The 14800-nt window shown below is 46.0% G+C and overlaps 1 protein-coding gene across 2 annotated transcripts in view; it reads left to right on the top strand.

The window, feature by feature from the left end:
* The first annotated feature begins 12700 nt into the window (after positions 1-12700).
* Positions 12701-14800, top strand: part of Kif3b (kinesin family member 3B) — a 60138-nt gene continuing 58038 nt past the window's right edge. For both annotated transcript variants that reach the window (XR_007211312.1, XM_048348999.1), the window contains exon 1: positions 12701-12822. The gene's annotated coding sequence lies outside the window, so the exon portion shown is untranslated. The remainder of the gene's footprint in view (positions 12823-14800) is intronic.

The following is a 14800-nucleotide window of genomic DNA, read 5'->3' on the forward strand; positions in this document are numbered from 1 at the left end:
AGCCAGCCCAAGCAGGAAGGTCCATGAGACTTTTTATCTCCAATAAACTACCAAAAAAGCCAAAGAGAAGCTGTGGCTCAAGTGATAGAGTGCTTTCCTTGAGCATAAGAAGCTCAGGGATAGCACCCAAACCCTGAGTCCAAGTCCTAAGACTGGCAAAAATAAAAGTAAAAATAAAACTCTATCCACCCTTCCATTTTCACACTATTTTCTAGGCTTTCGCTCTGCTTCAATGAACATTTGTTAAGGTTGCAAGATCTTATTCTAGGAAAATTTCCTTCCCTATATTCTATAGCTCTTAGAAGTGGTTACAACTAACATGTATTATAACTAGCATGGGTGATTTTATATTTTTGCAGTGCTGGGGACCAAACTCAGGGCTTCACACATGCTAAACATGCTCTCCACCACTGAGCTGTAACCTTTAGCCCCAGAAGGCATTGAGAGGAAGCTTACAGCCAACATGGCCTTCAGAGCCCTGGAGAGGCCCACATCAAAGCAATTTCAGGTACTGGCTGTATTGTCTGCTCTAAGTTCCTTTAAGAACACCCCCCAAACACACACACACACACACACACACACATCCTTTTTTACATTCTGTTTGCTCAAGGTGAGACCATCTTCTCCAGCTGTTGCCAGAGACCAAACAGAAATCCTGGGCATGCAACCTGCTGGGGGGTTGATGAGCAAAGAGACCACCACCTCCACACACACCACCCCCACTCTAGCCCTAAAGAAACAGGCTATTAGAAGGAGTCAAGGTTTCAGGCCCATGATGTAGGTGTAGGAGAGGGGATAGAGGCAAAGAACTGCCTGTGGAAGGCCTTCTCCCACTCTGAACTCCTATCTCCTCCTTAACTGAAAAATGAAGGCATTGGACCAAGCATTGTAGTTCATACCTGTAAGCCCTGCTACTCAAGAGGTGAAGATCAGAATTGCAAACCCAGGCAAAAAAGTTAGCAAGATCCTATTTCAATCAACAAGCTGGGCCTGGGTTCCCAGCTATCCTGGAGATAGGCAGAATTGAGGTCTGAGGCCAGTACTTTACAAAAATGTGAGACCCTCCCTGAAAATTAAGTAAAGCAAACCTGGCACTGCTATCTCATGGCTGTAATCCTAGCTACTCAAGACGCTGAGATCTGAAGATCACGTTTCAAAGCTACCCAGGGCAGAAAAGTCCATAGACTCTTATTTTCCAAAAAGCTAGAAGTGGAGCTGTGGCTTAAGTGGTAAATTGCCAACCTTGAGCAAAAAAGCACAAGGACAGTGGCCAGGCCCTGAGTTCAAGCCCCAGAACCACATACATGAACTGATTAATGAGTTAAAGCAAAAAAAAGGGTGTTTCTCAAGTGGTAGAGCACCTGCCTAGCAAGCTGATAAGACATGAATTCAAACCCCAAATACCACCAAAAGATAAAAAAGGAGAGGAGAGGAAGCTTTGCACTGGAGGTTCCTTTGGAAAGGCCCCAGGTTTGGGTGCAGTGCCTACCTTCACTGTTGATCCAGTGTGTAATTTACAAGTTGGGACTGGTCATTGGTAGGAGAGCTCTGACTCCTCTCTATGGGCCTCTTCAAAGGTCCTTAAAACACCCCAGAATGAGTGCATCTAGACACCAGGACAAAGCTTCAATGGCTTTTTTGTTTGTTTGTTTGTTTTTGGTCATGGGTCTTGAACTCTGGGCCTGTCGCTGTCCCTGGGCTCTTCAGCTCAAGGCTCTACCACTTTGAGCCACAGTGCCACTGCCAGGTTTCTGGTAGTTAAGTGGAAATAAGAGTCTCATAGACTTTCCTGCTTGGGCTGGCTTTGAACCTCGATCCTCAGATCTCAGCCTCCTGAGTAGCTAGGATTACAGGCATGAGACACTGGTGACCAGCAATGACCTTTTTTTTTAAACCTAAAGCTGAATTCACATGCTGACGCTTCTACCTTTTTATTATTATTTTAAACAGAGTCTCAGGCTGACCTGGAATTCAAAATTCTCCTGTCTCAGCCTTCTGAGTGCTGAGATTACAGGCATTCACTACCACACCTGACTGTCTTCTGCATTTTTGTCATTCATACAAGGTATCCTTATTTAACGGGAGAGGAGACACAAGGGCTTAAGTGCTAGGACGAGGCAAAGACCATTGTGGACCATCTTAGAAGCTGTTTATGACAAGCCTTTTTGCTTTAATTAGCATGTAATAAACTGTACTTTTCTTTGTTTTATGATTATATTTCTATGAATTTTTAGGCATGCAGATTTGTGTAACCACTACCACAAACAGGATATAGAATAGTTTCATCATCTCTCACAAAAACCTTGTATTTCCCTCTGTACTGACACATTCCTCCCACCCAACCTAGGGTGAGTGTGGATCCTTTATTATAATTTTGCTTTGAACAGGATGTCACCTAAGTGAAATCTTATTGTAGGTAATGTTTAAAAACTGGTGTCTTTCACTCAGATAACAGTAGTTCAGGAGCTGGGAATGTGGTGTAGCGGTAGAGTGCTTACCCAGCACACATGAAACTCTGGGTTCGATTCCTCAGCACCACATAAACTGAAAAAGCCAGAAGTGGCGCTATGGCTCAAGTGGCAGAGTGCTAGACTTGAGCAAAAAGAAGCCAGGGACAGTGCTCAGGCCCTGAGTTCAAGCCCCACGACTGGAAAAGTATTGCTGAATTGTATCTCATTGTGTGAATCTACTACAGTTTGTTTATTGATTTAACCATTGAAAATATTGCTTCTAATCTCAGGGAATTAGGAATAGAGTGTGTCTTTTATTTGCGGGGGGTGGGGGGATTTCATGGGGCTTGAATTCTGGGCCTGCGTGCAGTCCCTGAGCTTTTGTGCTTAAGGCTAGTACTCTACCACTTTAAGCCACAGCTCAACTTTTGGATTTTAGGTGGTTAATTAGAGATACGAATCTCACAGACTTTCTTGCCTGGGCTGGTTTTGAACCTTGTTCCTCAGATCTTAGCCTCTTGAGTAGCTAGGATTATAAGCATGAGCTACCAGCTCATGCTGGTTGTGTCTTAATCTATTTGGTTGTCTATAATGAAGTATCATAGACTGGGAGGCACGTAAACAACAGAAATCTCTCTCTCTTTCTCTCTCTCTCTCTTTCTCTTTCTTGCTTTCTCCCACTGCCCTCCTCTCATCCCAGGTGGGTCTCAAACTTGTAATCCTCTTGCCTCAGCCTCCTGAGGATGAAGATGACAAGTGTGTGCCACTGTGTCTAGGTCCAGAAACAGGCTGAGAAGGACAAGATCTAAGTGCCAACAGAATCAGTGTCTGGTAAAGACTTGCTCTGTCTCACAGATGGCGCTTCTTATGGTGTCCTCCTATGGTGGAAAGAGCAAGGTACCCCTCTGGAACTTCTTTTTCTTTTTAATGCTAGTACTATGGCTTGAACTCAAGGCCTGGACACTATCCCGGGGCTTTTTCACTCAAAGCTGCCTCTCTACCACTTGATCCACAGCTCTACTTCTGGATACTTAATGTTTACTGGTAGATAAGGCTCTCATAGACTTTTTCCTGGGCTGGCTTTGAACTGTCATCCTCAGATCAGGCGTGAGCCTTAGGTGCCTGGCTGGAGATATTGTTTTAAATTAATTAAATTATATTTTAATTATCTTTAAGTAGTTGTACTTTCTTTAAAAATATGGACTCTAATCCTATTCGTGAAGGGCACAAATTCCTTAGACAGGGTCACAACCATCATGTTCTGATCATCTTCCGGAAGCATTGCTTTCTGCTCCACCACGATTACCTCAGGGGCTGGTTTTCAGCGTAGGCACTCAGGGCAAGGGACACAGCCTTTAGGAGGTGAGTCATGTGGCAGCAAGGGTCCTAATCATTGAAGTGTGCCCTTGAAGGGACAGTGGGACTCCCCATTCTCTTCTTCTTCCTCTGTGTCACTTCCTGGGCATGCAATTGAGCTTGTTTTGCTCCGCCATGCTATCCCACCATGATGCCCTGCCTCAGCACAGGTCTGAAAGAATGAAGCCCATAATGCACTGAATCCAGAACAAACCTTTTCAGTGTTAAGTTCATTTACCTTAGGCATCTGTTGTGGGGAATGAAACGCTGTCCAGCACACTTTGGGAGATCTGATGTGAAGGCTGCAAGTTTGGGACAGGATGAAGGCAGTGCCGAAAGAAAGGAGGCCAATGAAGTGGTGGCAGGAACCAGATGTGGAAAAGCAAGAGTTGATCTCTAATTTCTAGGAGATTAAAAAAAAAAAAAAGCCAGGTGATGTTTTCTTTCAGCGTGTAAGGAGGGGAAGCCCCCGCCACCAGACCTGAGACAGGATGTGACGGTGCTGGGGGAGGGGTGGTGAGTGCCCTGGCAGAGAAAGGTGGCATCTGTGGGGAAGGAAAGACTTGCGTTCACAGGGAATGACACGTGGCTGCCACCTCTCCTGAGTCAGGTGATCTGTGAGGGCGATGGGGCTATTGTGTCCAGAATAACCACATTTGCCCACAGCCTCCTGGAATTGAGGTGGGAGGTATGGGAGAAGAGGCGGGACCAGGCATTTAGGTGTAGAAAGGACAAAGAACTTTGACTGTGTTCCTTGTTGGGCCAGGACAAAGAACTTTGTGTTTCTTGTTGGGCCTCGTGTGTTAGTTATTTACGGTTCTACTTTGCAACACGGCTATGAAGACAACCAACATATTCTCACGTCGTTTCTAAGGGGAAAGACTCTGGAATCAGCTTCTGAAAGCTTCTGGTTCCAGGGTTTCCATAAGGTTGCAGTCAAAATGTTAGCATGGGCTACATCATTTGAAGGTTCAACTGGGGCTAGAGGATCTATTCCAAGATGGTGCACTTGGCTTTGGCTGGAGGTCCCAGTGCAAAACTGGTTGTAGTTGAGGCCTCAGTAATTCCTCCCCAAGCCCCCCACCAATCCTGGGGCTTGAACTCATGGCCTGGGCACTGTCCCTGAGCTTCTTTTTGTTCAAGGCTAGCACTCTACTACTTAAGCCACTTCCAGCTTTTTCTGTGTATATGGTGCTGAGGAATTGCACCCAGGGCTTCATGCATGCTAGGCAATCACTCTACCACTAAGCCACATTCCCAGCCCCTCAGTTACTTTTCATCTGTGCCGCTCCATAAAAGTGCTTCTACTAGTATGACTGCTGCCTCCCCGAAACCTCAGTAAAAGAGAGGTGCCACATTTGGCTGTAGAATTTTCAAATTTATTTAAATAAGGAGATAAAACTTTTCTTTTCTCTCTCTCCTTCTCTCTGTCTCTGTGTCTCTGTGTCTCTGTCTCTGTGTGCTAGGGCTTGAACTCAAGGCCAGGGTGCTGTTCTTGAGCTTTTATCCTCAAGGCTAGCTCTCTACCACTTGAGCCATATTTTTACTTCTGGCTTTTTTTTTTTTTTTGGTGTTTAACTGAAGATAAGAGTCTCAGAGACTTTTCTGCCTAGGCTGGCTTTGAACTATAATCCTCAGGTCTCAGCCTCCTAAGTAGATTACAGATGTGAGCCACCAGTACCTGGCTACAGCTACCTTTTCTGAGATGGGTTGGGAATACCTGGCCACATGCTTAGCTCCTGCATCTTAGACTCAGTTTCTTCTGTCCAATTCTCCATAAGCCCCAGCATCACAGGGAAATTGAGATAACTTGGCACTTTTAATTTGCATTTCTTTTTGTTGTTTCTTTGTAGTACTTGGAACCAAGCCCTTTGAGCAAATATTTCTGTGTAGACTTGTTCGTTTCCCATGCCTAGTTCCCAAAAGGATTTGAAGAAGTTTGTAAGAATTCATATAGTATAATCATGTGATTTTTAACAAATCTATAAATAGATCAAGAAACCAAGGTGATGGGAAAGGATAGGTTGAGATACTAAGTTGAGACCAGAGGGGAAGTAAGTTAAAAAAATTATATATATATATATATATATATATATATAAATCACAAAGTATTTGCCTTTGGAGGGCTAGGAGGAATTATATGTTACCTAATCCAGTTGCCCACCTGACTTTTATGTATTTATTTATCATTTATTTTTGATGCAGGGACTGGGGCTTAACTCAGGGCCTTGCACTGTTGCTTGGTTTTTTCACTCAAGGCTGTTGTTCTATCACTTGAACCATACTTCCACTTTTGGCTTTTTGTGAGTTATTTAGACATAAGAGAATCTCAGGGACTTTCCTGTCCAAGCTGGCTTTGAACCCTGATCCTCAGATCTCAGCCTCCTAGTAGCTGGATTACAAGATATGAGCCACCAGCACTTGGCTTCCACCTGTTTTTTGAAATCCCTCTACCATGTCACCATTGAGAGTCAGTGTGCCCTTTGGCAGTAACAGGGATCTTCTAGCCATTGGACGTTGTCAACCTCTACAGAGTCACAAACTCAAAAGCTTCCAAAGGCCTTTCAGTGGGGCAATGAGGATGAATGAGGGAAGCTGAGATGGGCTGAGGAGAATGTTGAAGTCAACAGCACACCTCTTGTTGGTCCTCTCTCCAGCCAGTTACTGCCCTGGATAAGTAATCCTGTGGAATCCCAAAGACAATGATGCCTATACTTTCAGGAGCTGAAGAAATTCTCAATTTTGATAGAAAATCTCCTGTTGTTTAAACATTGGCAATTAGTTCTGAATTTCATAAAACACTGAGAAAGGCAACCATAACACAACTGTAGCCAGATGCTGCCCATAGTCCACAGTTTTTTGAGCTTAAAGAAGACCAAATATGCTGGGCACCAGTGGCTCAGCCTGTAATCCCAGCTACTGTTCATTAAGCAACACTGCCCCCTCCCACTCCTGCAAAAAAAAAAAGGAAAGATTTACTCATGGATAGCTGAGCTCTGGTGGCTCACGCCTATAATCCTAGCTACTCAGGAGGCTGAGATCTGAGGATCATGGTCAAAGCCAGCCCAGGCAGGAAACTCTTATCTCCAATTAACCACCAGAAAACTAGAAGTAAAAGCTGTGGTTCAAAGTGGTAGAGCACTAGGCTTGAATGAAAGCTCAGGAACAGTGCCCAGGCCCTGAGTTCAAGCCCCATGACCAACAACAAAAAAGACTAACTCATGGATAATCAGCTGAAGACTCAATTCTCTTCTTATTCTTTTCTTTTTTCTTTTTCTTTTGTTTGTTTTGCCAGTCCTGGGGCTTGAACTTCTTTTGCTCAAGATTGGCATACTACCACTTGAGCACAGCACCACTTCTGGATTTTTCTGTGTATGTGGTACTGAGGATTGTACCCAGGGCTTCATGCATGCTAGGCAAGCAAACACTCTACCACTAAGCCCTCTTTTCTTTCTTTTGTAAAAAAATAATTTACTTTATTGTTATTATATAGGTGATGTACAGAGGAATTACAATTACATGAGTCAGGTATTTCCTTTCATACAGTGTCTTCTTTTCCCTCTTTCTCTCCCAGTCCCTCCCTCCCATCTCCACCCGTGAGTTGTATAGTTCACTTTCATCTTTGTCCACTGAACTGTACGGATGGGCTTTTTCACTCTTGTTCCCTCGCGTTCTGTATCAATTATCTTCTGTAAAACAGGATCTTCATGAGCATTTTCCCCCATGTCATTTCTTTCAAAAAACATGTGTGTGTGTGTTTGTGTGTGTGTGTGTGTGTGTGTGTGTTGGCTCTGGGGCTTGAACTTAGGGCCTTGGCACTGTCCCTGAGCTTCTCTTGCTCATGTCTAGCACTGTACTACTTAAGCCAAAGCAGCACTGCTCACTTTTTCTGAGTAATTTAATGGAGATAAGAGTCTCTTGGGGCTGGGGATATGGCCTAGTGGCAAGAGTGCCTGCCTCGGATACACGAGGCCCTAGGTTGGATTCCCCAGCACCACATATACAGAAAACGGCCAGAAGCGGCGCTGTGGCTCAAGTGGCAGAGTGCTAGCCTTGAGCGGGAAGAAGCCAGGGACAGTGCTCAGGCCCTGAGTCCAAGGCCCAGGACTGGCAAAAAAAAAAAAAAAAAAAAAGAGTCTCAAACTTTCCTGCTCCAACTGGCTTTGACCCACCATCCTTAGATCTCAGTCTCCTGAATAGCTAGGATTACAGGCATGAGCCATCTCGAGGATAGAATAATAATTCCATTTTAGTGATATCTCAGGTCATGTCTCATTCCCCTGATGTTGGATACAGTGTTTCCCTGTTGTAAATGAAGCTGTAATGAACATGAATATGCCCAAATCTCTGGAAGTATCACTCATTAATTTCTCACACTCAGTTCCTAGAGGTGAAATGGGTTGACTCAAATGCTCTCTAATCATGTTAATTTTCTTTCAACTTATGCCAATTCCTCACTATCATCATCAGCAGGATAAAATCCTTGCTAATGATGAAGATTATGCATTCAAAAAGATGCTAATTTGAGAGATGAATGATAGTGTATAACTATTTATTCATTTATTTAGTTATTTTTAGTGCCAATCCTGGGGCTGGAATTTGGGGTCTAGGCACTGCCTCTGAGCTATTTTGCTCAAGTCTAGCACTACCATTTGAGCCACAGTGCCACTTCTGGCTTTTGGCTGGTTAATTGGAGATAAAAGTCTCATGGACTTTCCAGTCCAGGTTGGCTTTGAACCTCTATCCTCAGATCTTAGCCTCCTGAGAAGGATTACAGTCATGAGCCACTAGTGCCCAGTCATGTATGATTTTTTTTTTTTTTGGCCAGTCCTGGGCCTTGGACTCAGGGCCTGAGCACTGTCCCTGGCTTCCTTTTGCTCAAGGCTAGCACTCTGCCACTTGAGCCACAGCGCCACTTCTGGCCATTTTCTGTATATGTGGTGCTGGGGAATCGAACCCAGGGCCTCATGTATACGAGGCAAGCTCTCTTGCCACTAGGCTATATCCCCAGCCCTCATGTATGATTTTTAGTAAGTGTCTTGTTTGCTAAGCACAGAGGATACAAATAAGTGAGACCTAGAGATTGGCACTGGTGCCTTATATCTGTAACCCTAGCTACTCAGTAGGATGAGATGTAAGGATCAAGGTTCAAAGCCAGCCCAGGCAAAAAAGTCTGTGACATTCTATCTTAATTAACCAGCAAAATGATGGACCAGAGGTGTGGCTCAACTGAGCACTAGCTATGAGCACAAAAATCAAACATACACTATACATGTATATGCACACACACAAATACACACACATACACAATTCTGGGGCTTAGGTACTAGTCCTAGTTCTAGTAACAAGTTTCTATGACCTCTTTTTGTCTCTAAGATTGTTTTTTGTCCTATTCTGGCTCTGAATTTTGTTTTATTTATTTGCTAGTCCTGGAGCTTAAACTCAGGGCCTGAACACTGTCCCTGCACCTCTTTGTGCTCGAGGCTAGCACTCTATCACTTGAGCCACAGTGCCACTTCTGGTTTTTTCTGAGTAGTTTATTGGAGGTAAGAGTCTCAGGGACTTTCCTGCCCAGACTGGCTTCAAACCATCATCATCAAATCTCAGCCTCCTGAGTAGCTAGGACTACAGATGTGAGCCACTGGTGCCCAGCTGGATTGAGATTTTAATGCTGCCCTTGTCATCCCTTTCAGTTTCCTGTGACTTACTCTGAGGACAGTATTTCACATTCATGTCTTAGGCAAATCATCACAACAAAAAAAGTGAGGTCCAGAAAGGTGAACTAACTTGCCCAAGGTCTCAGTGACATTAAGTGCCTGTGGAGGAAACAATTAGCAGTCAGCTCTGGGTCTGGCTTCTTTGGAAACATCAAAGATGTGAATTTAGAAGCCATTAGCTCTCTCTCTAGCCCTCAGAGCCTCCCTCAGGTCTCCGAGTCTCATCCATGCCGAATCTGGGCACTCAGCCAAGTGAGAAGCGCCAAGTGTGTCTCAGGTACTTGGCTTCCTTCCAAGCTCAGGATCTTGTTTCTTCCTGAGAAAGGCTCTGGGATGCCACCTCCTTCAGGTCTAATAAATAATCCCTTTTGCAGTCTTTTTACATGACCTCTTTATAGCTCTCGTTCCCAAATAATAACGAATTGCCAAGAAGACAGCTCTTACACCAGCTCCTGTGATTGTTTCTCAATAAAGGAAAAAAGAAAGCTACCATGTATGGTATACCTGCTAAGTGCCAGGCATTGTCAACAGTGTCTTATTTAATCCTCACAACCATCCTGAAATAGAATTGATAGCTCCATTTGTGTGTGTGTGTGTGCGCGTGCGTGCATGTGTGTATGGGTGTGTGCCTTGAACTTAAGGCCTAGGTACTGTCCCTTAGTGTTTTTTTTTTTTTGCTCAAGGCATGTGCTCTACCACTTGAGCCACAGATCTACTTCCATTGTTTCTGGTGGCTAATTGTAGATAAGAGTTTCACAGACTTTCCTGCCTGGGCTGGCATTGAAGCATGATCCTCAGACCTCAGCCTCTTGAGTAGCTAGGATTACAGGTATGAGCCACCAGTGCCTGGCTTTTATTTTTTTAAGCAACTAGCAATGCTGAAATTACACACATGCATAAATATACTCAGCCTGTTACAGCCTTTTGACCTACAAAAAGCTTCCACATCTCAATGGCTTAATCCAATAAAAGTTAATTTTCTTGTCTGACTTGGGCGCTCAGGTTGGATGGCTTCCTGGCTTGTGATCCTCTGAAGAGTATCTCATTGATCCAGGTTCTTTCTATTTTATAGCTCAGACATATCCTGGGGCATCAGAGTCCTGTAAAATTCTTCACTTTAAAGTAGAGAAAGCAAAAATAATTGCATGGCAGGTTTTAATGAGTCAGGTCTGAGAATTTGCACACCATATTCAGAAGGCCTAGATTGCAATGAAGGTTGGGAAATGTAGTCTAGCTGTGTGTCCAGGTGCAAGAAGAAAAGTTTTCTGAAACAAGAAGAAACATCTATCTCATAAGGCAAAAGTAAGAGGTGGAGAAGAACTTTCCAGGTATTCATTTATCATACTTTCAAGGAACAGTCACTGAGCATGTACTACAGTGATCAAAAAGAGACCTTGCCTCTCATGGGGTTTCTACTTAGTAGGGAATAGCATGTATAAGTTCCTATGGGGGGATGGAACTAGGTCAGTATGGCTGGAACAGTGGTGTGTGTGAGTGATGGTGTGTGTGTGTGTGTGTGTGTGTGTGTGTGTGTGTGTGTGTGTTTGGGAATGGATCCTGAGGTCTTGGGCATGCTAGGGAACTGATCTACCACTAAGCTATGCCCAAACCTTGAAGGAAGAACTCTGGATTAAAAATTTTTTTTGTCCCTTGTAGGGCTTGAACTCAGGGCTTGGCTGATGTCTCTGAGCTCTTTTGCTCAAGGATAGAGCTCAACCACTTCAAGGCACAACATCACTTCTGGTTTTCTAGTGGTTATTTGGAGATAAGAGCCTCATGGACTTTCCTGCTCAGTGTGGCTTTGAACCATAATCCTCAGATCTCAGCCTCTTGAGTAGCTAGGATTACAAGCATGAGTCACCAGCACCCAGCAGAACTCTTGATTTTATGATATCAGTGGTGATACTCTGTTAAAGGATTTTAATCAGTGAGTAATCATGTGTTATTGATTTTTAAATTATTACTGTCTTACATACAATGAGTTGACAAGACAGGAAGAATGGAATCAGAGAGACTAGATATTGCAGGTAGGCTAGTTATAGGGGTAACCCTAAAGCTGGAGCAATAGAAATGCTCCAGAGGCAGATTAAGGGACTTAATGGCTGTTTGGATATGAGGAGTGAAGGGCTGGGAAGAGACCAGAGGATTCCTGCTTGTCTTGTCACTGGGTAACACAACTTGGTTAGTCCATGTGAAAGTGCTTCAAGAGGGTTTTACTAAAAGGAGGGTCAAAATGAGGGTGAGATCAGGGCACCTGTGGCTCATGCCTGTAATCCTGACTACGCAGGAGTCTGGAGATCTGAGGATCCCAGTTTGAGGCTAGCCCAGGCATGAAAGTCCATGAGACTCATATCCAAAAGCACAAAACAAACCCTCAAAACGCAGGGACAGCACCCAAGCCCTGAGCTCAAGCTCCAGGACTTAGCGCGGGAGGGGGGGGGTAGGGGTGGGGGAGAGGGAGAAGATAGAGGGAGGGAGAGGGAGAGATCCTGGGGCCAGTAGCTCACACCTGTAATTCTAGCTACTCTGGAAGCTGAGATCTGAGGATCAGAATTTGAAGCCAGCCCAGACGGGAAAGTCCATGACACTCTTATCTCCAAGTAATCAAAAAGCTGGAAGTGGAGTTGTGGCTCAAGTGGTACAGCACTAGCTTGAAGGAAAAAAGCTCAGGGACAGCCCCAGGACCAACCCTCACTCCCCCCAAAAAAGAGGATGAAACCACTTAGTGCAATCAGATCGCATGTTCCATCCTGCGAACAGGGAAACGGAGGCACGAGGTAGCTGCAGATAGTCAAGTCTCCCGGCACTCCATTCCTGCTTTGGACTCGGGCGAAAGGACTCACTAAAGCCACCGCATCACCATCCAGGCCCCGCCCACCGCCCCGTCTCCCCTCCACCCCGACCCCCGTCCACTCCGCCCTGGCCCCGCCCACCCGCCTGGGCCCTATCCCTGTCCCTCCCGCGCTCTCCCAGCCCTGTCCAGGCCCCGCCCACCCCGGCATGGCCCCGCCCACCCCGCCTCCGGCCCGGCCCCTGCCCTTCCCGCGCTCTCTCGGTCTTGGCCCGGCCCCGCCCCGCCCCCAGGCTCGCCATGTCCACGGACTGCGTTCCAATAAAGTTATTGAAATTGACAGCGGTTGCTAAGGAAGTAGGTCGCCGAGCCGGGTTGCTAAGGAAGTGAGCGGCCGCGGTCTCTCCCCATCCGGGGCAGCGGGGAATGGCTGAGCCTGGGGTTTGCCGCTGCCGCCCCCGCCGCCGCGGCCGCCGTCGCCGCCGCCCGCTCTCGGCTCCGGCCGCAGGTGAGTCGCGGGGGCCCCTGGAATGCTCACCGGACCGGGCTGGGTTTTGGCCGCCTGGCGTTTTTGTGGCGGTTCGCGCCGCCGCCAGGCTTTGCCGCTGTCGCCCTGCCAGCCCGAGCATCCTCTGCCCTGCCTCCGGGCATCCTCCAGCGATCCAGGCGGCCTCACCCTTGCCTCCCCGGCAGGGCTGCAGCGCGACCCCTCAGAATCTGTCTCCCAGGGTCGAATTCCCCCCGGTGAATGGCTGCTACCCGTGTTCAGGGCCCCAGCTCGGAAGGAAGCTTGGGAAGCGTGTATCTAGGGTCCAAACCTTGGCGCTGTCCCTGGCTTGCTGTGTGACCTTGGGCAAGCCCCTTCCTGTCTCTGGCATCAGTTGACCCGTTTGTCCAATGGGGCCCCGTAACACTTGGTGGTCTGCGGGGTTAAGAGGATGAGTCAAGAATAGGAGAGCACCCTAAACAAGAGAGGAATTGTTAGGGCACCCTATAGCATGGAGGCCTAGAGTCCTGTTTGAACTCTGAGTGTCTAGCTTACAGACTGTGTCTCCACTTAGTAATTGTAGCTGTGTGGGCTTGGGCAAGTTAATCTCTGAGTCTTCCTCCTCTATGAAATGAGATAATTGACTATGTGGAAATCCACTGAGACTGGGTATGTCAAGTTGCTTGTCACATGGTAAGTGCTTAGTGCTTAACAAGCTATTGTGAGGTGTCTGGGGTGGGATGGGCAAGGCCCTCGGGGAGATGACACTGGGATTGGTAGGATTTAGGTGTGTAGCTTGCCAACTCATGGATGTTTCTGTCATTGCTGCCATTCTCCCCCTCCTCTCCCCCCCCCCCCCCCCCCGTTTAACAAACTCCATTCTGCCCAGAGCAAGGGAGGTGTTGACTTCTGCAAGGTAGTCTTGGTGAGAGAAACCCTGAGTTCAAGTCTTGGGTGGTGGTGTTATGGTCTGACTTTCTAGGAAAGTCTGTGAGACTCTTAACCTCCAATTAACCACCCAAAATCTGGAAGTGGAGGTGTAGCTCGAGTAGTAGAGTGCCAGGCTTGTTGACCATTCCTGAAGCAAAAACAAAAGAAAATGTATCTGTATATTTTGGAAAGCATTTAAAGCATTAAGCACTATTTACAAGTGCACGATTAAACCCATTTCTGGTATATTACCCCATTTAATCTTGACATGGACTGTGTCAGGCAGCTGATAATCACCCCCATTTTGCAGATGAAGAAACTAAGTGAATGACTTGTCTAGGACTCTTAGGCTTATGGTGTGATGGAACTAGATATATTTCCAGGTGAAGATGGTAGTTTATCCTCTACTACCAGATCCTTCTGTTTTCTCAATGGTAGCTAGTACAAGGCCCCAAGGGCATTCTTTGGTTACTCCTAACTGCTTAGCTTAGAAGCTTCTTCCAAATGATATGCAGATGATCTCACATAAAGCTGCTTTTATTTATTTATTTTTTATTTTGTCAGTCATGGGGCTTGAACTTGGCCTGGGCGCGCTGTTCCTGAGCTTTTTCACTCAAGGCTAGTGCTTTACCACTTTGAGCCATAGCGCCACTTCACTTTTCTGGTGGTTAGTTGGAGATAAGAGTCTCATGGACTTTCCTATCCGGTTGGCTTCCAACCAGGATTCTCAGATATTAGCCTCCTGAGTAGTAAGGATTACAGGTGGGAGCCACCAGCACTTGGCTTAAAGCTTCCTTTAACTAGGTACCATTCAAGGTGTTCATCTCAGAAAAGAGCGGGAATTTTTTTTTTAAAGCTTTTATGGGGCTGGAAATATGGCCTAGTGGTAAAGTGCTCGTCTCGTATACATGAAGCCCTGGATTCGATTCCTCAGCACCACATATATAGAAAAAGGCCAGAAGTGGAGCTGTGGCTCAAGAGGTAGAGTTCTAGCCTTGAGCAAAAAGAAGCCAGGGACAGTGCTCAGGCCCTGAGTCCATGCCCCAGGACTGGCCACAAAAACAAAATA

Source organism: Perognathus longimembris, chromosome 6 (genome assembly GCF_023159225.1).
Source record: "Perognathus longimembris pacificus isolate PPM17 chromosome 6, ASM2315922v1, whole genome shotgun sequence".
Classification (NCBI taxonomy): Eukaryota; Metazoa; Chordata; class Mammalia; order Rodentia; family Heteromyidae; genus Perognathus; species Perognathus longimembris.